At 38.9% G+C, this 6996-nt stretch overlaps 2 pseudogenes; both read left to right on the forward strand.

Annotated features, from left to right (window-relative positions):
* Window positions 1-568: 568 nt before the first annotated feature.
* On the forward strand, window positions 569-687 carry LOC134963855 (5S ribosomal RNA; annotated as a pseudogene).
* Window positions 688-6528: 5841 nt separating this feature from the next.
* On the forward strand, window positions 6529-6647 carry LOC134963856 (5S ribosomal RNA; annotated as a pseudogene).
* Window positions 6648-6996: the final 349 nt, after the last annotated feature.

Raw genomic sequence — 6996 nt, forward strand, 5'->3', positions numbered from 1 at the left:
ACGCTTATACTTTGTTAGGCACCATGGTACTAATTAGCCATTAATTGGATAATTGAGATTGTTATACATCTTGCATACTTTCCAAGTTTGTTTTCTTTCTCCTAACAATTTCTATATCATTCTTTGTCCTGCATTTTCGATCATGGCATAATAGGAGTTATATTTATAAACCTTTGAGCTTACAATTTCACAATAACCTTCTTTTTCCTTTCAATAGGGTGATCCAATTAACAAAAGAGACGATTTCTCTTTGGATCATACACAAATATTGCGGCATGTTATCAGTATAACAGTGGTCTATATCTGCCTTATCCGTAGCATAAACCCATCCTCAAAGGTGCTGCACAGCACATAATGAAACATACAGGCATTTCCTGCGGGCTGAGAAATTATTGACCACATGATTTAAACCTACGTATACCTACAGATTTGGGATACATTCTGGTGCAATGATGGTTAAACATATATTGTCTCTTTAGAGATTACTCGGTTAACTTGGTAACAAGGTGCTTACCAATAACTCTCTACCATCTATATATCAGTGGTAGAAATTGCCATATCAATGCTGATCTACTACCATACCACACCGCGCATGCCCAATCTCGTCTGATCTTGGAAGCAATACGGTGTTGGGCCTGGTCAGTACTTAGGTGGTGGACCACTAAGGAATACCAGGTGTTGTAGGTTTTTTTGACGGCACTAATTTGGTTATAGTACCTACTCCATATATCCAAGCATTCTGGGCCTGCCAAATAAATGCCTTGTACTTTCATCAATATTTTCACAATTTAGCTTTACCAGGTGGCTCACATTGATTAGCCACTTAAGAGTGATTTAACACAATTGGTGTACCAATATTTTAATATAATACAATTAAAGGTTACATTTTAATTACTTTATTTTTCATATCATTGCTTATTACTCAAATCATTATTGTTTCCAAGTGGGAGTGCTCCCAACAAAGGTCTTTTTTTCTTTTTCTTTCTCCTTTACTACATATGCATTGGACCTATGGGAGCACCATCGACAATCACTGTTTATATCCACAAAAAATTATTTTACTGGTAGATGGTGATAAATTCCAGAATTCTTTTCTGACTGGTCGATTATCTTGGAAACCTCTTGCAATTATACTCTAAAATATAAACCACTCAGTCCTGTGCGGCATTCCTTAAATCTAACTTCATACTGCCTACTGTATTAACTAGAAATAGTTTTCTTAGGAATACCAGCACGGATCAGTGGTTACTACGTGATTCTTGAGTAACCATAATAATTTTTTGTACACCAACGGGCATAGTCCCATATACATGTAAAATGAGCTTCAATTTAAAGCAGGAATTATCCTACAAACATAGAAATAGAGAAAACTTAGATGATATCTTTCCTAGCAACATAGTGGACACAGAACCCCATAGCAACTGGGAATCAGACTTTATACAACTTAAACAAACGTTACATAAACAAATAAGGACCAACTGGGATCTTACCACGTTAGAAAACTATGTTAAGAACAAAATAGTACCACGTGGCCTTAGACCAAGAGTTTTTCCCACTTTTACCTTGATAAGTGAAAATCTCAAAACTGAATGGGATAACAGCCTTCTTAAGTGCTCTATGGAACTTATGGGCATCCTGATCAAACACAACCACCTTGTACTTGAAGGTTGCGAACGTGATCTGGAAGAACTGAGTAAAAAACTGGAACCCTGGGAGAAGGACACACAGTTTCAACGGTGCTTTGAAAAAAACAAACAAGACCTTTTGACATATGAACAGACAATCATTGATAGAAAAAGGAACAAATTTGCCAGAGATAAAAAGGATTTTGCTTCAGGCAAAATATTCAAATGGAATAAACCTTCTTGGCAACAACGACCCCCTAGAAACCGTGAACAGTACTCATCATCAGATGTGGAAACATCCGGAACAGAGGAACTCCCTGAGTATACCTTCAATACACCTCTGACGACAAATTCCAGAGGGGAAGGTGAGAGTTTGACTCAATATCATCATCAACATTTTTTAGGGGATCCCCCCAGGGGAAGGGGATCAAGGCACCCAACAAACGAAAGACAAGGAGGGGGCGGAAGGGGAGGAAGAGGAAGACAACAACAACAATGGGATCAACTGCCACCCAGGAGACAGCCACCCCGGAATACACGCAGAAGATAACACCAGAATCCTCCGATCCACCCGACACTACTTCACAACTCAAAATCATCAATCTCTCAACACATAATCTAGATCACGAGCAAATTCAAGTCCTGAGCAAAGGTCTTTCATACTCTCCAACTGAGAAATTCAATAGATTCAAATGGGAAAAGGATCTGAGACTTTTCAATAGAAAGTTACTGCTTACCAAGTTCCACAATAAGAAATCTGCACCTGAAATGGGAAGCACACAACTCAATCAGACCGAAGTAAGTGACAACACGACTGGACCAGACCTATCAGGGCCTGAATTAGAAGCTCTGGAAGCCCTGGAGGCACTAGAATCCGAATCCACAGCAACTATAGATCCTCAATGGGAGGTCAGTACGAGATTCATTTGTAAGAAAAAATCATCATTTTTTCCTTCGGAACAGACAAGCCCAGAAGTACAGATTTTTACCAAATTAGTATCCAAGGAATTTGATCATATACATCTTCAGAAAACTAGAAGACTGCGCAATTCCAATTTAACTAGGAAAGAACTGGATGCCCTAAGAGAGATTGAATCCTGGCAGGACGTAATTATTAAGCCATCAGACAAAGGGGGCAATGTGGTAATATGGCCCCAAGAACAATACATACAGGAAGCATATCGACAGTTAGAAGATCAGACATGTTATCAGAGGATACTACTCAATCCCATGGAAAATTACAAAACACTATACGATAGGATGCTTTCCAATGCGTATGAGGAAGGAACAATAACACCTTCAGAATATCAATATCTTCAGACGACACATCCTAGAATCCCCACATTCTACATGCTGCCCAAGATCCACAAGAACTTGTGTCAACCACCGGGTAGACCAATAGTATCAGGGATTGGATCATTGACGGAAAAAGCAAGTATCTTTGTCGATCTCCATCTGCGACACCATGTAATGGGTCTCCCCTCTTTCGTTCAAGATACTACAGACGTTCTTCGCAAGATCCATGATATCAAACTGGAGGCAAATCAATTCCTAGTCTCTCTAGATGTTGAGGCACTATATACTTCAATCGACCATGACAAAGGACTGGAAGCTGTCAACTACTTCATGAACATGGAAGGAATGGAAAAATTCCATACATTCCTTGCGGACCTACTTCAGTTCATACTCAGTCATAACCTCTTCACCTTCAACAAGAGATTCTACCTACAAACTAGGGGCACAGCTATGGGGGCAGCGTGTGCCCCGACGTATGCCAATATCTTTCTAGGATGGTGGGAACGCGAATTCGTTTTCAGTGACAGTAATGATATCTTCACGACCAACATCATCATGTGGGTAAGATACATCGATGATATTTTGATGATTTGGGAAGGAGATGTACAGATGTTACTCTTGTTCATAGAACATTTAAACAACAACAACCTTAACATTCGCCTCACTCACGCCATCAGTCAAGATGAACTCCCATTTCTGGACATACTCATCTTTAAGGATAAAAATGACATGCTTTCAACAAAGTTATTCAGGAAGGAGACATCATCAAACACACTTCTACATCAAACCAGCTCCCATTTCCCTCCCACAATAAACAATATACCCAAAGGAGAATTTCTACGCTTAAGAAGAAACTGCTCTAATGATCAGGATTTCGTAGAACAAAGAACAAAGCAAAGACCTCTCGAACAGACTTCGTGAGAGAGGATACAGCAATACATCTATCAAAAAAGCCAGTAGAAACATTCAGACCACTCAGAGAGAACACTTAATTTTTGATAAGAAACAAAAGAAACAAGAGGATAAAACTATCAGGTTCGTTGGGGGATTTTGTCAAGAATGGTACCAGGTCAAACAAGCTATCCAAAAACACTGGGGAATTCTCCATTTGGACCCCACTTTATCTGAAAAACTTGGACCACAAGTATCCATGAGTTGGCGGAGATCAAGAAATTTGAAAGATAGATTGGTGTCCAGCCATTTCCAATCATCTCGTGACAAACCACAGACTACCACTGGCACACATCCATGCGGTCACTGTAAAGCATGTCAATATATCCTTAAGACAGACCACATTCAGGATCGCTATGGCAAAGATATCATATTCAAGCATTTCATCAACTGTTCCACCGAAGGTGTGATCTACTGTATTGTGTGCATTTGTGGACAAAGATATGTGGGTATGACGACTAGAGCCCTCAAGCAAAGAATCCTTGAACATATTGGATCCATCCGGAATGCCACCAGGGACTTACAAAAAATGAAGCAACTTACCTCTATAGCACGACACTTCTTTTCCAACCATGCAGGTCGGTGGGATGGACTTAAGGTCTGTGGACTAGAAAAAGTGAAATTGGGTTTACGTGGGGGGGACCTGACCAGCACTCTCTTACGAAAGGAATGTGAATGGACATTTAAATTAAACTCTCTTCATCCACATGGACTTAATGAAACTATGAATTTTGGAGCATTCCTTCCAATTTGATTGTCCAATTTGATTGATTAATTCATTATTTCCTTATTCTCTTTTTAATAATCATTAATTGTTATAATTCTTATTTTTAGTTACATAATTATTCTTTCTATTCCAACATAGTGGATTTTAAATATATCAGCACTCTAAGCCAATCACATAGTTTCTCTGCCATTAATGACATTCACTAATATTATATATTTTTCCTTAATTATAACAGCAGCAATCACATTACACACTGTCACACCTATTACATAATGTAATAGCACCCCCCTTATTTAACCTTACTATATTTCCTTTCCCCCATTAATTTTTCGCCACCCCACCCCCCCGCCCTCCCTCCTCCCTTTTTTCCACCCCCCTCCTTTTCTTCTTATTCCCATATTAAAAATTAATCCACTCACCAAAGTCTATACACTAATTACCTTTCAATCCAATTCATCATATAATACAAATAAACTTTTATCAACATTCACGCACCACTACTATACACTATAAGGCTTGTAACAATTAAACCCCCTTGGCATCCTAATCCACAAACATTTTGCAGGACACCTAAGTTGTTCGTTCTATTTATATAATTAATTTTAAGCTCATACCAATCTTGTCAGAATCAACACAATCAACAATCAAACAGGTATAATCCTGATTGGCTAATTGCATAGATTTAAGCCAGATCCTGACACCACATGTTCACACTACCCGTGAACAAGCTAATCTGTGAAACGTACGTTGGGAGGTGAACAGGATGGTCATGATGAGTGCGCTCACATGACCAGAGACCGGCAGGAGAGGAGGTCAGATAAGCAGCACAGACGCCAGAGCCCGGCGATCAGCGGCGCGCTACGAGCAGATAAACACTTAAGTATCTTTTTTTGTCCCTACTTGCCTATCGATCTCCTGTTAGTAGGAGAGGAGATTAGACAAACTACATTGACGCTGGAGCTCAGCGGCCAGCGGTGCACTGAGAGCGGGCAAACATAAGTACTACTTTGTCCCATCTGCTACACTATCTCCCGTCAAACCTACTTGCACATACACATTTAAGAATCAGTGTGCATTGGTCTCTTTGGCAAATGTTATGCCAATTATCACAATATAGCGCATCAGCACCTATTCATATGCAGGTTTTTACTGGATTATAAAGCTATTGTGCATACCATAGCTAAACACATTGTAAAAATCACCTAGCATATGCTCTTTTGGGGGATCATTTATATGTCCCCTCTTTGGGTTTATTGTGGCAATTTCTGTCTGTCTATGACATGTTAGACAGATACATTATAGACACACTGTGGATACATGCTATATGAGTTATTGTGGCAAATTTTTCTGTTTCAAAGACAACGCTTATACTTTGTTAGGCACCATGGTACTAATTAGCCATTAATTGGATAATTGAGATTGTTATACATCTTGCATACTTTCCAAGTTTGTTTTCTTTCTCCTAACAATTTCTATATCATTCTTTGTCCTGCATTTTCGATCATGGCATAATAGGAGTTATATTTATAAACCTTTGAGCTTACAATTTCACAATAACCTTCTTTTTCCCTTCAATAGGGTGATCCAATTAACAAAAGAGACGATTTCTCTTTGGATCATACACAAATATTGCGGCATGTTATCAGTATAACAGTGGTCTATATCTGCCTTATCCGTAGCATAAACCCATCCTCAAAGGTGCTGCACAGCACATAATGAAACATACAGGCATTTCCTGCGGGCCGAGAAATTATTGACCACATGATTTAAACCTACGTATACCTACAGATTTGGGATACATTCTGGTGCAATGATGGTTAAACATATATTGTCTCTTTAGAGATTACTCGGTTAACTTGGTAACAAGGTGCTTACCAATAACTCTCTACCATCTATATATCAGTGGTAGAAATTGCCATATCAATGCTGATCTACTACCATACCACACCGCGCATGCCCAATCTCGTCTGATCTTGGAAGCAATACGGTGTTGGGCCTGGTCAGTACTTAGGTGGTGGACCACTAAGGAATACCAGGTGTTGTAGGTTTTTTTGACGGCACTAATTTGGTTATAGTACCTACTCCATATATCCAAGCATTCTGGGCCTGCCAAATAAATGCCTTGTACTTTCATCAATATTTTCACAATTTAGCTTTACCAGGTGGCTCACATTGATTAGCCACTTAAGAGTGATTTAACACAATTGGTGTACCAATATTTTAATATAATACAATTAAAGGTTACATTTTAATTACTTTATTTTTCATATTATTGCTTATTACTCAAATCATTATTGTTTCCAAGTGGGAGTGCTCCCAACAAAGGTCTTTTTTTCTTTTTCTTTCTCCTTTACTATAAATCGAATTTTTTACCTTATGTTCCCCCGCAGCATGCTA

The sequence above is a fragment of the Pseudophryne corroboree genome, chromosome 9, assembly GCF_028390025.1.
Source record: "Pseudophryne corroboree isolate aPseCor3 chromosome 9, aPseCor3.hap2, whole genome shotgun sequence".
Classification (NCBI taxonomy): Eukaryota; Metazoa; Chordata; class Amphibia; order Anura; family Myobatrachidae; genus Pseudophryne; species Pseudophryne corroboree.